General features: G+C 39.4%; 1 protein-coding gene across 6 annotated transcripts in view; it reads left to right on the forward strand.

Moving 5' to 3' along the window:
• The window catches only part of ARHGAP24 (Rho GTPase activating protein 24), an 887,096-nt gene that overhangs the window by 664,288 nt on the left and 205,573 nt on the right, over nucleotides 1-17,235 (forward strand). For 2 of the 6 annotated variants that reach the window (XM_012180294.5, XM_004009968.6), the window contains exon 1: nucleotides 1-17,235. This exon is cut by the window's right edge. The exons of 2 other annotated variants lie outside the window; for them this stretch is intronic. The gene's annotated coding sequence lies outside the window, so the exon portion shown is untranslated. 2 more of the 6 variants (XM_004009969.6, XM_042251604.2) reach the window with 2 other exon arrangements.

A 17,235-nucleotide genomic window follows, 5' to 3' on the forward strand; every position in this document is an offset into this window, starting at 1 on the left:
AATATATGGGATAGGAGGATACTGACTAAGTCTGAGGGGAAGGAGGAAGAAGATTTGCTACAGGAAGGATTTCTATCCCCCTCTACAAGAAAACTTAATACAGCTACCACCGCTTTGAAAGGAATGGTTTATGTCCCAACAGCACTTTCCAGACAAGCTCTGTACTTTTTTGCCAACAACTTTAAACTGAAGTCAGTAGACAGTTAAACAAGAGTCGACACTGGAAACAGCTGTGAGTAGACCAGACCAGTTGCTTATAAGGTACTGTTTTTTAACTCATAGAAATCTCCTTCAAGGTTCATTTCTTTCAGCCACAAGTATTCTGTGATCATCTGACCCTTTTCTCCCACTCTGCCTCTATTCTGAGAGAAAACACACTCTTAAAATATCTTAGCTCTTGAGCGGTTCAGCATTGTTTTGTGGCTGTGGTTGGTTGAAGCTGCTAAGATCTTGTTTTGCTTTTAGGAAACTAATAATTGTTGTTATTTTATATTGAATCTTAGTTTAGTTTTGTCCTTTGTTGAGTCTTGTCATGGATGGCTTTTACGTTTTATTGTTCAGGTTGAATAAAGCAGGATATGCTTTAATATTATAGAATGTACAGAATGCTCTTGACTTGGGGAAGAGGGGCAGAGATTGGTTAATCCATTGTCAGCTTGAACTGCAGAACCTATAGAGTCAATCAGATAAGGGAACCAGCATAGGGCAAGCCCAGACCCTTTAACTGTCTGGGTCAAGTCTCCCTGACCTCATCACAGCTTGGTGTATCTGACCTGGAAAACATGAGTTTTTAAACTGGAGTTTTATCTTTAGTTTGTTTCTATACTTGTTCATTTTAACCCTTCCTTCCCTTTACCCCCATTTAGTTTTACAAATTCTGGGAAACTTTCTTTTTTTTTTTTTTTTAATTTTTGGATGAAGTTTATAATCAAGTTCATCCACCTTAAAGGGACAGCATTTCCAAGGGTGATGTTTGCTATAAGAGTTCAAATCACTGAGCTCTGAAGGGGTTTTCAGAGCAGAAGAGCCCACCTGGCAGTGGAGCGGACAGGTAAGACCCCATGGACCACTGTCATCTGAGATGTCCCTCTTGCCCCAGAGGCCTGGTTAACTAATACTATATATAGTATTTGCTGCTGGTCAGTAAACAAGTAACAGAGAACTAAGGAGTTTTCTATCTATGGACTTTCCAGAAAGGAGAGCTTAGAAGTTTGCTACTGAGAACTCCAAAAGTTTAGAGAGAAGTTAGCCATTTTTTGGAGAGTTATCTTTCTGAAATCTACTATAATACTATGTATGTGCTCAGTTGTATCCAAATCTTTGCAGCCCCATGGACTGTAGCCCGCCAGGCTCCTCTGTTCATGGGATTTCGCAGGCAAGAATACTGGATTGGGTTGCCATTTCCTCCTCCAAGGGATCTTCCCAACCCAGAGATAGAACCCAAGTCTCCTGCATTGGCAAGCGGATTCTCTACCACTGAGCCACCTGGGAAGCCTTAAATATTTTACTCTCTCTCTGGAGAGGACTAAATTCAAAGTTTTGTGAGTTTCTCAGTATTGTCGTCATGAATACACATCATAGACTTATTCTATAACATAATAATACTTGCGGGGTCTATTCTGTGATGTGTAAGGCCATCCTTTTTACGTCATAAGGTCACATAATTACTGTGCTTTAAAAAATTGTATTATTTTTATGGAACTTTTTTTCTTGTGTTCATCATCCATATGGAACCGTGATTTCTCTACCTGCTTGTGTGGACAGTTTGTATTCCTCTAATAACTCTCTTCAGCTTCAACCATCTCTTTGTAATGATCATGTCATTTGTGCTGTGCACAAGAAAACCAGAAAATAAACCAGTTTATTAAAAAAAATATGGAAGGAATGAGAGGCTATAACTTTATCCAAAGACCCAAGAGAATCTTTTATGAGCAAAGTGCAGAGCCAAAGTGCACAGACATAGTGATATCTATTTTAGGTGCTTAGGAGGCTTTTGGTTTGTGTCCAAACTCTTAGTTGTGTTCTGTAGAAGTTGCCATGGAAGTGGCTCTGGGATAACTACCTCATTCCTGCATCAGATACAGAAAGTGCTGTTTGTTTTCCTTTTTACACAATTACCGGAGGCATGTGTCAAGGAATCAGTGACTAACCAATTTCAAGGGGGCTATAATATTAATTAGTATTAATCAAATACTGGGCTTCCCAGGTGCACAGTGGTAAAGAATCTGCCTGCCATGCAGGAGATAAGGAGATGAGAGTTTGATCCCTGGATTGGGAATATCCCCTGGAGAAGGAAATGGAAACCCACTCCAACATTCTAACCTGGAGAATTCCATGGACAGAGGAGCCTGGCAGGTTATAGTCCATCCACAGGGTCACAATGAGTTGGACACAGCTGAGCGTGCATGCGTGGACAAGTACTAAGTACACTATTTTAGCCTCATTCACACATATACTGTTCACAGGCATGTGTGTCTGAGAAATAGCATACTGCTTGGTAGAAAAGAGAGAAAAGGAAAAATGATCATTGTCATCTTCTGTGTGCTGATGAAACTTTAGGGAAAAAAAGAGGAAATTAAAGCTAACTGTCTCCATTATATCTTGGTTTTTAAAAACTGCATCTTTCTCTTACTTACAGCTTTTTCTAAGCTGAAAATGCCATAAAACATTGAATTTAGTAGCTGAATATATGTTTTCTTATCTTCCCACATTTTTTATGTAGTGCATTTCAGAGCAAAATGGATCACTGGTTTCTCAATGATCTTGATCATTAATTCTGTTTGACACAAAAAAAGAAATTAAAACTGGATATGTTAGACAATACATGAAGCTATAAATTGAGTCCAGGGTAGTTCTACATTCCAGCTTTAATAAGAATCCACTGCTAATTCCTTGATCATAGAGCTTTATAAAGAATTATGGTGTGAGGTCTTTTGTATTGAAGGCCCTTTTCAAACTGAAACTATTAAAAAAAAAAAAAAAAAAGGTTCACCTAGTCGCTGCGGAAATTGGTCCTAGGTGTAAAAGCATTTTGTGATATATATGACAAACTCTTTCTGTTTGAAACAGTGAACTAGGGACTATCTTTTGTTTGCAACAGTGGATTTAGGGTCTGCATAAATGTAGAAACATTATCTAAAAAGTGCAAATTTTGCTTATTTTTGCCCCCCACTTTCAGTTAAATGGGATGAGTTATTTTCAAATGGAAAGGATACTATGTAAATTCAGTACAAGTTTTCGCTACTTGACTATTTGAGGTTAATTAAAATTTAATTTTCACATTCATACCTAATTAGAAAATTTGACACACGAGGTACATTTTACGTGAGAACTATATTACCACAACACCTAAACTTTATTTATTTATTTATTTTTTAATTTTTATTTTTACTTTATTTTACTTTACAATACTGCATTGGTTTTGCCATACATTGACATGAACACCTAAACTTTAAATCACTGAAAACTCAGTGTCATTAGAAAGGCACACTTGAGAAGGCTTCTATTTAGAAAATGACTTTTAAAATTAGTAAAGAAAGGAAGATTTGAAATAAATTAACATGTGACAGTGTTCACTGATAATATCTATGTGTCTGCCTGCATGCCCAGTTGTATCCGACTCTTTGCAACGTTCTAGACTGTAGCCCACCAGGATCCTCTGTCCATGGGATTCTCCAGGCAGCAATAATGGAGTGGGTTGCCATTTCCTGCTCCAGGGGATCTTCCTGACCCAGGAATTGAACCTGCATCTCCTGAGTCTCCAACACTGGCAGGTAGATTCTTTACCACTGTGCCACCTGGGAAGTCCACAGTGCCTTATCAGTATCCTTTTTTTTTTTTTTTCTTGCACAACCTTGTGAGAATTCTCCAGAAGTCTTCAGAAGCTAGCCCCTGTTGAACTAGAATTCAGTGGGCAAGATGTATACTTTCCAAGAGGCTGTCAAGCTTAATGCTGTAGGATGTGAACTAGAGAGAGAAGCTACTGATATTTCTTCAGTTGGTGAACAGAGAAATAATTGATTTGTTCTGATAAAAATCTACATTTAGCTTATTTTCAATTGTAGCCTCTCAGGAAAGAAAAGATGCTCAAACCACTGAACTATATCCTTATATACTGGCCTTTTTTGATGAACTAAATCAATACTTCTAGACAGTTGAAGAGGTGATGTGGTTAAAGTCCGAGATTCTTTTGGTACATTTTAGTGCAATAAGTGGCTTCCCAGGTGGCTCAGCAGGTAAAGAACCTGCCTGCAATGCAGGAGACACCATTGACATGGGTTCAATCCCTGGATTGCGAAGATCCCCTGGAGAAGGAAATGGCAATCCACTCCAGTATTCTTGCCTGGGAAATCTCATGGACAGAGGAGCCTGGCGGGCTACATTCCATGGGGTTGAAAAGAGTCAGATACAACTGAGCAGCAGCAGATCTAAGTGTTTGTTAAGTGAATATAACTTAAAAGGTTGTTAACAAATACATGATCCAAAAAACATATATGTTTTACTTCATATTTTATTATCAAAGTGTTTGTTATTTAGTTCACTGCTGGAGCATGCTAAAACATGAAAATTTCATTTTATAATGCCATTTAACAAATTATGAAATTGCTGTTAGCAATGAGTAATTTGGAACTGTAAATTGCTATGAAGAAAGAGCATCAGGTGCCTATTGTCAATAATAATTTGAAAAGTAGAGTTGGAGGACATGGAGGTATCAGCCATTTTCCAATACCCCTTTTTGGTTTGTTGATTTCGCTGAAAGCATTGTGGAACTGATAATGCATTTGCTACAAGAAGATGCTGCTAGCATTTGCTGTATTAATAGTTGAGAAGGGTGGGTGGAAACAGAAGAATAAATAAAAATGGCTGAGTCTAAGACAATTTTAAAAGCCAAATATTATTTTGGTAAGCTTTAAACAAATAAAGATTAGACGTTATGAAGATCTAGGTAAAATACTGACATCTTTCCAAATTAACAGGGCTTCCCTGGTGGCTCAGATGGTAAAGCGTCTGTCTGCAATGCAGGAGACCCGGGTTCGATCCCTGGGTTGGGAAGATCCCCTGGAGAAGGAAATGGCAAACCACTCCAGTATTCTTGCCTGGAAAATCCCACGGAAGGCAGAGCCAGACGAGACTGAGCGACTTCACTTCACTTCCAAATTAACAAGAAAATAATAATTCTGAGGGGCAGTTTTCATTTGTCTGTATCTTCTATCTCCAACCAACTTGCTTTTGAATATGTTTAATATCAAGCATATCTTCTGTAGTCCTTCTCCAGAGCACAGGGCTAGTCCATCAGGAAAGTTAGTACCCAGTGGTCCTCCTCCTACATTTTAGGTAGAGTTGAGTACAATGGAAATGAAAGTGACCTTCCTGTAAACCTCAAGTGTAAAATACCTTTCCTAACTCACAAGGGAGTTGACTATTACGAGGATTATAAAGAGAATGATAATATAAAGGGAAAATAAATTGTCTCGAATTTCACTCTCTTAGTAGAGTAATTCCTATTGTTAGATTTCCTCCTGTATCTGTGTTCATAATATGGTACCAATATTCTGTCTCACCTTATTTTTACAAAATTGGCTTCACACTGCAAATTTGGATTCCACCTTTTTCATGTAACATTTTATTGGCAACTTTTTCTATATCTTCAGAACACCTTGGAAAACAAATAATTGACAAGGGTATAATCCTCTGTTCTATGGCTATACCATACATAATAAAATACACCCCCCCACACACACAGTGTTAGGGACCTGCATTGTTTCAGCATGTTCTGTGATAAATAAAATAAGAATAAGCGTTGATTTACATATGTCTTTTCTGTTCATTTGGTTCTTTTAGAGCTGTGATGACTTAGCAATGAGCAAGTCTAAATCCTTCATTTTACAGAGTAGGGGAACTAAGTCCGGAAATATTACTCATTTAGCATCCAGGCTTCTGGCTTTCAGTCTAATTTCTATCTTCATCCAGAAGAAGTAATGACTGGATGATAAATTTATTCAGGGGCAAGAGGTGAAAGCATAATTTCCTTCTGTCTGAGTAAGAGGTCAACCATGTACCCTATTCTCTGAAAATCCTCAGGGAACGGAAGCGTTCTCATACTAAAGAAAGAACTCAAAATTCCATGCCAGAAGTCTTTATTACACAAGGGGTGATAAACATATAACAGCTATGGGAACATTTTTAAATAGCTCTCGTTTCGTTAATGAGTATTTGCTGAAGCATTTCCTGGGCCACTGCTGTTTATGGAACTTTTAAACAAAATATTTATGAAGATGAAACCAGGCCTTGCCTCATAAATTATGTCCTTTTACCTGTTCTTTGCTTTTCCTCAGGGCACAACCGATGTTCAGGCCTCTGTTACACTGAACAAACACACACTCAGCTTTCTCAACCAAGTTTTCTCTTTTTGGTGCCAAGAAAAATTTGTATTTTCTGCCTTTGCTTCCTCGCCTCCCTCTGAATCTATCAGTTCAGTTCAGTTGCTCAGTCGTGTCTGACTCTTTATGACCCCATGAACCGCAGCATGCCAGGCCTCCTTGTCCATCACCAACTCCCAGAGTTCACCCAAACCCATGTCCATTGAGTCGATAATGCCATCCAGCCATCTCATCCTCTGTCATCCCCTTCTCCTCCTGCCCTCAATCTTTCTCAGCATCAGGGTCTTTTCAAATGAGTCAGATCTTCACATCAGGTGGCCAAATTATTGGAGTTTCTGAGTCTATATAACTCTTTGCAATTGGACATTTATTTCTATCACTATACTGAGAATCTCTCAGAGGTTGCTAATGATGGCTGACTTAATGGTTAAATCCAACAGCTTCTTATCTTTGCACCTACCTCCCCCTTGCTGCCATTTATACTATTTACCTTTGTGTTCTCTTCTTGAAATACTTCTTCCCTGGTGTATTAGGGATCTGATACTGGCCTGTACTTCCCTCCCTTTTTTCTTCATTGTCTTCAGAGGTGTCCTGTCTTCTTGCCACTTCCTGGTTCTGTGTTTGTTTTATTGTTTGATTTCCCCCTATTATACTTCCTTCCTCAGAGGACTGCATCCAGTCTCATGGCTTCATCTTAAAGCCCAGTCTAGAGATCAGGTCAGCAAGATCTGTTCCAACTCACACTTTGTACAAGTTGTTTTAAAGGCCCCCTTCCTCTGGATTCACAATGCTTTGTCTTGGCAGGGAACTGGGCTGTATTTTAGTCCCAAATTGACTATACATAGTATCAAAAAAGGTATTTTCATGTTGGAAAGGTATATTTTGTATGTAGACTCAGTCATTTTTAATGAGTTGGGGACAAAGCTGGGAATTCCTACTTCTGTTTCTTTCCCATACTAGACTCTGAGGTTTGCTATTATAACCCACTACTCCCATTCCTGTGCCAGTGCCTGTCTATACGACATCTTCACTCCTGGCCAGTGACAGATGGGCCTATAGGCATGTTGGCTAATATAAGCAAAATGGCCATAATATTCCCTCTTACTGTGAGCTATCTAGGATGAGGGTTGGTAAACTACAGTCCATAGGCCAAATCTGGCCCTCTGCCTGTTTTCATAAAGTTTTCTTGGAACACAGCCATGCCATTTCACCTATATATTATTTCTTAAGTAGTTGCCCCGCTGGTCAGAGCCCCCTATACAACACCTGTCTCAGATATTCTAGTGTTTCGAACTCAATGTCTTTCCTCCACTCAAAGGAGTCCTTCATCTTTATCTTCTTCCTCACCTCCTATACAGCCAGGTGGTGGTGATTACAGTATTCAAAAATACGCATTCTCAGCATTTTCTTTTCATTGTTCTCACAGCCACCATCTTCTTTGGAATTTAATTATTATTCCAATCTGCACCACTGGCAATTTAAAGGACATACCTCTATATAGTCTTTCCTGCAACTAATTTTTCAGTGAGTTCTTAGTAGAAGATTAAGAGCAAAGGCTATGGAGTTGAATTTCAGGATTTGAGGCCCCAGCTCTGGTACACTTTACATGTACTATCCTATGCAAGCTACTTAATATTTCTAAGCTTTCATTTTCTCACATAAAATAAGAGTTCCGATAATGAATAACATGTATGTGTTCTAGCTAGTGCTCTATACACTTCCCATACATTCCTTCCTTCATTTCCTATTCAAAGGAGCAAATTTTATTAGGTTTATATTGAACATTCTTAAAAGGTGAAATCCAATTAATCTTAAAGAGACTGGCTTGTTTATTCTCCGTGAGTTCATTTGGCTTAATGAAGAAACCTGCACTAAAGTTGCAAAAGAAAGACACTGATGCTAAGAAAGATTGAGGCCAAGAGGAGAAGGGGACAACAGAGGATGAGATGGTCTAATGGCACCACCAATTCAACGGGCATGAGTGTGAGCAGACTCTGGGAGATGGTGAAGGACAGGGAAGCCTAGGCCATGGTGTCGCAAAGAGTCAGACACAACTGAGTGACCGAACAACAGCCCAGCACTGAAGTCAAACCCAAATAACACCAATGACCTTAGTCTAATTGCCAGTGGTGATGAGTGTGTCATTTCGTTTTGAGACAAAGGCGTTCTGGCCTCACTTTTTCCTTTTAAGAAAGGAGAACAAGAAAAGTTAAACAATTATTTTCCCCTTTTTGACAACTATATACTACATGGTGCAAATAAATGCTTTTATATTGCTATGTGGTTTTCTTGATTCTCTACAACTCAACCTTGTAGTCACAAAGCAAACAAGTGGAATAACCGGAAGTCTACCCAGGATTTTTGATAATAAATTTCCTGCCTTGTCTGCATCAGTTCAGTTCAGTTCAGTCGCTCAGTCTAACTCTTTGTGACCCCATGGACTGCAGCACACCAGGCCTCCCTGTCCATCACCAACTCCCAGAGCCTACTCAAACCCACATCCATCACATCGGTGATGCCATCCAACCATCTCATCTTTTTCACTCTCCTCTTTCACTTTCATCTAGAGGCTGTTTAGTTCTTCTTCACTTTCTGCCATGAGGGTGGTGTCATCTGCGTACCTGAGGTTATTGATATTTCTCCCAGCAATCTTGATTTCAGCTTGTGCTTCATCCAGCCTGGCATTTCGCATGATGTATTCTGCATAAAAGTTAAATAAGCAGGGTGCCAATATACAGCCTTGATGTACTTCTTTCCTGATTTGGAACCAGTCTGTTGTTCCATGTCCGGTTCTAACTGTTGCTTCTTGTCCTGCATACAGATTTCTCAGGAGACTGGTCAGGTGATCTGGTATTCCCATCTCTTTCAGAATTTTCCACAGTTTGTTGTGATCCACACAGTCAAAGGCTTTGGTGTAGTCAATAAAGCAAAAGTAGATGTTTTTCTGGAACTCTCTTGCTTTTTTGATGATCCAGCAGATGCTGGCAATTTTATCTCTGGTTCCTTTGCCTTTTCTAAATCTAGCTTACTGCTTATCTTTCTTTGAATTTAAGAATCCATGTAGGGACATAGTCAAATTTAGGCAGAAATACTCCTCAGTAATGGTTAAGGGTTTTCAGGTGTCTTCGAGGAATATTATTTCACTATAATTTTAACCTAGAGCAATGGAGTAATGTGGGTTTTCCAAATTGATACATGCCTGTCTCTTTGGGTAGACACACTGACCATTTGCCCTTGTGTCAAATATTAAACGTTTTTTAAAAGCTATGCTAATGTCTCCTTTAGGGCTTTCCCCTAGAGACTGTGAAATTATTTCTGTCAGAGGACTTGGGCTCTTTCTTAACATCAAAGGGTTCTTTGGTTTATTTCATTTCCTTAATCAGCTCATTAATTACTTCTAAATGGAAGTTGCACAAATAATACAATAAGGAAGCTGGATGGGATCTTAAAGATCTTGTCATTGAGCCCGCACACATTTCAAATGCCCAAAACAGTTCAAAGTAGGCTAAGTGACTTTTCCATGATCATAAAGCAAGTCCACAACATGTTTCTTCCAGAAGAACATCTACCTTGCATTTATACTGGCAACTTCTTGAACTATTGATTGAAACAAATAGTCTCAAACTCACAAAGAATAAGCCTGACTCTTCTCTCCCCTTTTCTCTCTTTCTGAGTCAGCAGGAATTGTTAGCATCCAGTATGTATATTAAGATCCATCTCTTTTTCATTCATAGGAGCTGCTTTTTGGTAGAGAAAGCCTTCCATATGCTTGACTTTCAACTTCTTCAACTCCTGAAATGAGAATGAGTCATATATGTATAGCAAAGAAAATAATGAAATTTTTGTGAATTATCTGCAAAGTGCAACTCCCAAAGCTCCACAGTCCTCTCTGAAGTCAGGCTCTATGCCAGAGATAAACTCATACATTTCAGAATGTATGAACTTTATGTTATACAGTTTTGAAATATGGCAAACCAGCAGGTAGAATGGATTGGGAGACTGGGGTTGACATATATACGCTGTTGATGCGATGTGTAAAATAGATAACTAATGAGAGACTACTTTATATAGCACAGGGGACTCCACTCAGTGTTCTATAGTGACCTAAAAGGGAAGAAAATCCAAAAAGTGGGGATATATGTATACGTTTACGTTTGACTGATTCACTTTGCTGTACAGAAGAAACTGACATGACATTGTAAAGCAACTATACTCCAATAATTTTTTTTTAAAGTAACTGGAGCAAAAATTTATGAAAAACCAATCTCTTACGAACACACACAGAGATTGGGAGAAAAGACTCAAGATGATCGACTTGATGAGAATGATTGTTTCCCTCCCTCCCCGCAGGTTTGTCTCCATCTCTGACACTTTCTCATATATGCACCTGGCATTAGCATCTCTGCAGCCTCCCCTCTGCATTATATTCTACACAAGGTGGGGTCTTTCAGCCTAGAAAGACAGTTGGTCAGTCTTGTCTTTCCAGAAATCAGTACCTCCCTCTTCTGAGATTTTCTCCCTTACCCCATCCCTGCACTTCAACTCCACAGCCCTCTTCATTGACTTCCATTGCTTTGCATTTTAACTTCTTATTTGCTAGATTACTTTCCTAGCTCCACTGAATCATAAGCTCCCGGAGGCTTTTGTTTTACAGATTGTCTGGCCAGTGTGCAGCACATTGCCTGATGCACAGATGCCGAATTTAGGGGCTTGGTATTGCTCTAGTCTTCTTGTTACCAAGGAACATAAATCTTGTGTAAGGTTTTCCCATACAATGGTATGGAAAGGCTGGGCCAGCCTGTCCCTCTAGACATCTGGTCTGTCCATTGGAAAATAAAAAGACATAGGCAAAACACCATGAGATTGCTTCTTTTTCCCTCTGGGTATATTATTCCAGGTTTTTCCTCTAAATATATTTTATTCCACATTTACTCAGATTTTATGATAAAGTTGATGACCATTTTTGCCACTCAGGTTAGGGTCAAGGATAGTTTCATTAAACTTTTGAAATTTTAGCTTCTTCACCTTTTGTCAGAGTTTTAGCAATCCCTATATATGATGGAAGCTTAGACTTAGTGTTAACATTCAAGAAATATTTTGAGATATTCATTCATGGTCTGTTCTCTTGTACTTGCTCAAATCTCATTTGTTTTATGACAAATATTGCCTCAGGAAAGGCCTAATTCAGACAGAAGTGTTTAGATATCTTTGTTAGTGACAGCTTTTGAGTTTCAAAAGGTAACTTCTTAAATCCTCAGGATCAAAATAATGACACAAAAATAAATAAATAAAGCAGATCTTTTATCCCGTCCCCAAGAGCAGATAATGATTCCCATGGTAGTGGGACCAAAGGAAAAAATTAAAGGAAAGCAGAGGGACGTCAGAGGCTTGGAAGATGTGGGTTCACCCACATGGAGATGCTCCATGCTCTGGCATCCTCTCTCTCACTCCCTGAACCAGGTACCTTGGAGACAGACCTGAAAACCTGGATCATATTGGGGAAATGTAAGAGAGGGCTTCCCAGGTTGCACTAGTGATAAAGAATGCACCTTCCAATGCAGGAGACATAAGAGACACCTGTTCAATCCCTGGGTTGGGAAGATCCCCTGGAGAAGGAAATGGCAACCTACTCCAGTATTCTTGCCTGGGAAATCGCATTGACAGAAGGAGCCTGGCAAGCTATAGTCCACGGGGTCGCAAAAGAGTTAGACTGAACGGGAGCAGTGGAATCTATAAATTACTTCCTATATGAAGTGCATGGAAGTATAAAACTGGAACCAGTGTTAGTGCTATTCTGCCTGGTGCCAGGTCATTAGACATGAGTATTTAGGCAGACATGTCCAAAACATTCTCCCAGCTGATCCTTATGCTGTAAATGCAGCCAGGAGGCCAAGAGAAGGAGCAGCATGATGTCAGGAGTCAGGACAAAGAGGACATAGTCCCAGGGTGTGTGGACTGACCTCCAGCCACAGACAAGAAAGAGGAAATCAGCATCTCAGAGCAGCCTGTGTGGGCAGTGCACGGTGACCGTGGACCACGTCCCCACTCTCCCTCGTCCCAGACATGGAACCCTAAATGTCCACGGCATCATATGGCTCCTAGGAAAGGGGGGATCCTAGATTAACCACTTGACAGTAACAAAGAATAAAGAAGTTTTACGTCGTGCACTGGATTTTATAGAACTCCCATTCCTTCCTTCAACAGAAATCATTTTTTACTGGTGTGAAGTGGTACCTCATTGTGGTTTTGATTTGCATTTCTCTAATAATGAGTGATGTTGACAGTATACTAACACATATATATGGAATTTAGGAAGATGGCAATGACGACCCTGTATGCAAGAGAGGGAAAGAGACACAGATGTGTATAACGGACTTTTGGACTCTGAGGGAGAGGGAGAGGGTGGGATGATTTGGGAGAATGACATTCTAACATGTATACTATCATGTGAATTGAATCGCCAGTCTATGTCTGACGCAGGATGCAGCATGCTTGGGGCTGGTGCATGGGGATGACCCAGAAAGATGTTATGGGGAGGGAGGTGGGAGGGGGGTTCATGTTTGGGAATGCATGTAAGAATTAAAGATTTTAAAATTTAAAAAATAAAAAACTAAAAAAAAAAAAAAGACAAAAAAATAAAAAATAAAAATAAAATAAAATAAAAAAAAAAAAGAAATCATTTTTTAAACCAATTGCTCTTTCTCGTCTATGTTACTATAAAAAATACGAGTGTGGAAATATTGTTTGTTATCATTTTAAAAGTCTAAACTGTACTTGTTTTTCTGTGAAGTGGGAGGGAGATCAAGGTTGGAAAGACAAAGTATAGGATGTGACCTTTGTAGGTCGTGAGCTCTGCGTAGAGGTGAGAGGATTAGGGAATGAAAAGAACAATCTTATAGGAGAATCTCTACATGAGACAGCTTCATAGAGCTTCATATTTTAGTTTCCATCTCATTCAGATTCTGATCTCTAAGGACTGGAAACATCTGTTATCTTTCTGTTCCTTATTGGTGTTCTCTTAAGGGCCACAGAGCAAATGGTGAAATTTTAGTAAAGTGCTCAGGATTGTTGCCTGTCAAAAAGTGCCTTATAAACTGAGTCCATACTGGTAATGAGTGATCCTTATCCAAGTTCTTAAAACACAGCTAAGCTGCAAAAAAAAAAAAAAAAAATCTGCTCCAAGTCTGTGGGCTCCATAGAGAAAGGAAAAAAACGATACTGACTGGCTTTCTGAGTAGTTTACGGTTTACTCAAAGAGTAAAGGCTGAATCTGTACTTGCCAAGAAGTTCCTTGTAAAGATCTAAGTCCTGAGGAGTTCTTTTTTCCTTTTAATTGGAGGATAATTGCTTTACAATATTGTGTTGGTTTCTCCTATACAGCAACATGAATCAGCTATAAGTATGTATATACACCCTCCCTCTTGAGCCTCCCTGAGGAGTTCGTAATGCAACTTACTGATGGGAGAATTTTCTAACTCATATCTGTTTAGGTCTTCACTGGTCTTCTGGGACATCTATGGGATTTCTTAGCCAAAATTCGATAACTGCCTATGTATGGCCCAGCTTCTTACTTTCATTGTGCAGACAGAAGAGTGGTGTGCAGAAGTAGACTTGTGTGCATGGGTGGGGCAAGAGATTAACCCTCCATGCACAGTCAAATGCAGGCTGTGAACAATAATCTTTTCTGAAAGGCCAGACACTGCATCCGCCAGGTTAAGCAGCATTGGGGTATAATTTGGAGAAGCAGTCAGCATCAGGGCTACCAGAATATGGCAAATGAGGTCCGGTCAGTCACAGAGAATCAGATGGCAGGCAATCAAAGAGGGATGCCAAACAGGTCAAGCAGCCTTGTGTTTTCAGGGAAATCAGTCAGCAGATTGACTGGAGTTCATAAAGAGGACTCTTCTTAAGAGTAAAATGTAAAGTAGGAATGCAGGCTCCTTAAGCACCTGGGGACTAGACTTAGGAACTGAGACACCAAAAATTAGTAAGAACTCATGTTACAATGGGAGATCTCAAATCTTTGGGGCAGGGCTAGCCATGAGTCACATGGTAGTAGAGAGAAGCATATGACCAGTGTTAGTGATCAGAGAAAACCAGATATTCTGTAGGGCTTTGTCTATTCTAAGGCTCCCCTGGTGGCTTAGTGGTAAAGAATCTGCCTGCCAACGCAGGCGATGCAAGTTCGATCCCTGGGTCAGGAAGATCCCCTGGAGAAGGAAACAGCAACCCCCTCCAGTATTCTTATCTGGGAAATCCCATGGACAGAGGAGCCTGGCAGGCACCAGTCCATGGGGTTACAAAGAGTCAGACAGGACTTCGGGACTAAACAACAACAACAACGCCTATTCTGGGCTTCTGATGTTTGTGATTGACTACCAGAAAGTTATAGGGGATGGGGAAGTTACTGCAGCTACTTCAATGCATTCCCTATAGAGGCTGTTCCTGGAGATTATGATTACCCACCTTCCTTAGGTACAATGTCAAGGATTCTTCTAAATCCCCTTGGGACGTCCTGTTAAAGTGGCATCAGCCTGATACTTTCTCTTCCAAGATTACTACATCTTGCTTTAAGATCTAAATAAGGATGTTTTCTTGTCTGAGTTCCTGGCCTGTCCTCCAATGCCCTGATGTTTAAACTCTTTTTTCTCTTGTTTTCTCTCAGGAACTCTCGGAGTATAACATTTCCTTTAGCAGGTGTGAAAATCACCTGAAGAACCTACAAAGCAGATTTCTGAGCCTTTGTCCAGAGTGTCTGATTCAGTTAGTCTAGCTCAAGGCCCTGAAACAGGTATTTTAACAAAAACTCCAGGTGATAATGATGCAGGTGGTCCATGGGTCACACTTGAAAAGCACTGCTTTAAGTCATCTAAATACCTTAGGGATTTTGGCAATTTATTGGCTCTATTACAGCTCTCAGACTATCTCTTGCTCCCCATATAACAGCACAAACCATTCCTTATCACACCATATGTCTTGATTTTGGATTAAGAACATGGTCCCCATAATATTATCCTGGGCCAAAACATTGAGAGTTTTAGGATACAATTCAAAATTCAAGATAAATTATGTTTTGGCTGTCTTTAGTTTTGTTGTTATCTACAATTGAAGGGGCAATTAATTTTTATTGAAATGTAGATCTATTCTGGGATATGAAGATGGTTTCAATTTATACCTGAAATACGAGATAGTATCTCTGTGCTCTCCTCTCTTTCTAGTTTATTAGAGAACCGTTTTTTAACTCAAAGCATAAAGACAGATGGAGACTCTTGGTATAAATTAAAAAGGAGTTTTGGGATATTTTCAGTGTCTCTTTCAGAATTGGAAGCTGGGCAGCAAGCACTCATCACATATGGAAAGATTTACATTGCCTGAGTGGGCTCAAGTTTGATGTAGCATAAATGGTATTTTCAAGAGTTCCAGTTCCCCAGATTTTCCATGGCTACAGTATATGGTCTTCTCTCTGCTGAGAAATATGCTAGTCTAGGGAGTAATGAATAAGCATTCTTCCAGGCACTGTACTCATAGCCTTTTGTTTTAGGCCAAGTTTAGTGTGACTGTTTCACATATGATTTCGTATTTCGTGAGTTGGATTGGAAAAAATGAAAACTTGGTCTAAAAATAAATATATCAGGCATTTAACCACTAATCAGTAAACATTTGTCATAACTGGGGTCTGTAAGATCTATGTAGCAGGCTCATGCCACGTATTGCCAGGCCAGGCTGGTCAAAAGTCTTCTGCGTTTACCTTTTCTAACCCAACAAAGAAGTAAGGAATCACAGAAAAGAAGGAACTCCATGAAACTGTGTATACAGCAAGTTGTCCCAAAATTTAAAAAAGCAGATACAACTGGAAATAAATGTCCTTATTTTGAGAATGTGTGCAGTCTTACTTTTTTTTTTTTTTTTTTTAATAGTAGCCTTACCAATTTCTCAGTGCTTTAAATTCTGCTGCTGCTGGGAACTTCCCTGTTGGACCAGTGGTTAAGGCTTCGCCTTCCAGTGCAAGGAGTGCAGGGTTCGATCCCTAATCAGGGATTTGAAATCCCACATGCCTCGAGGCCAAAACACCAAACTATGAAACAGAAGCAATACTGTAACAAATTCAATAAAGTCTTTAAAAATGGTCCACATTTTAAAAAAAAAAACACTTTAAAAAATAAATAAATTCTGCTGTTGTAGCATGTTCAGGTAGACCTTGAATACATTTTTGAGGGTAAATATAGATACTAATACTACAAAATATTGCTACCTTCCAAAAAATGGTTAGGATTTGAGAGATGACCTCAGAAAAGAGATTACATGTATGAAAATGCAGAGTCACGAATTGTGTTCTCCAAATATTTTCAGCTCTCTGCTCTTGGGTCACATAAAAGAGTTATATTTCCCATTTCTGAAGTGAGCCATGGGCCATGTAACTTTCCTTAGCCAATGAAAGATGGACAGAAGTGATGCGTCTTACTTCCGGGTGGAAGTTTTAGGCGCCAGTGTCCAGAATACTGCGTGATCTTCCTGATGCTGTAGGAACATAGGGGTGCTTATCAGGGTCTTTGAATGAGTATGATGAGCTGCAGCTCCTGCTGACCCACAATGGACAATAGTATAAATCAGACATAAGTTTTCCTGTAGAACTGGTTGTTAGTGGAGCATCATTTAGCCTATCCTGACTAGTAAAGCTATAAACATGGAGATAAAACAACAACAAAAAATGCTTCGAATATTTTAATAGAAAATGAGGGTTTCACAAGTAAAGATGTAAAGATAGAGGTTGTCAATAACGTACATGTGTGTGTTGTATATTCCTTAAAGGAGTATGATGGAAAGAAAGAAGCATGCTTATTTAATTTTGGAGCAG

Source organism: Ovis aries, chromosome 6 (genome assembly GCF_016772045.2).
Source record: "Ovis aries strain OAR_USU_Benz2616 breed Rambouillet chromosome 6, ARS-UI_Ramb_v3.0, whole genome shotgun sequence".
In the NCBI taxonomy this organism is placed as follows: domain Eukaryota; kingdom Metazoa; phylum Chordata; class Mammalia; order Artiodactyla; family Bovidae; genus Ovis; species Ovis aries.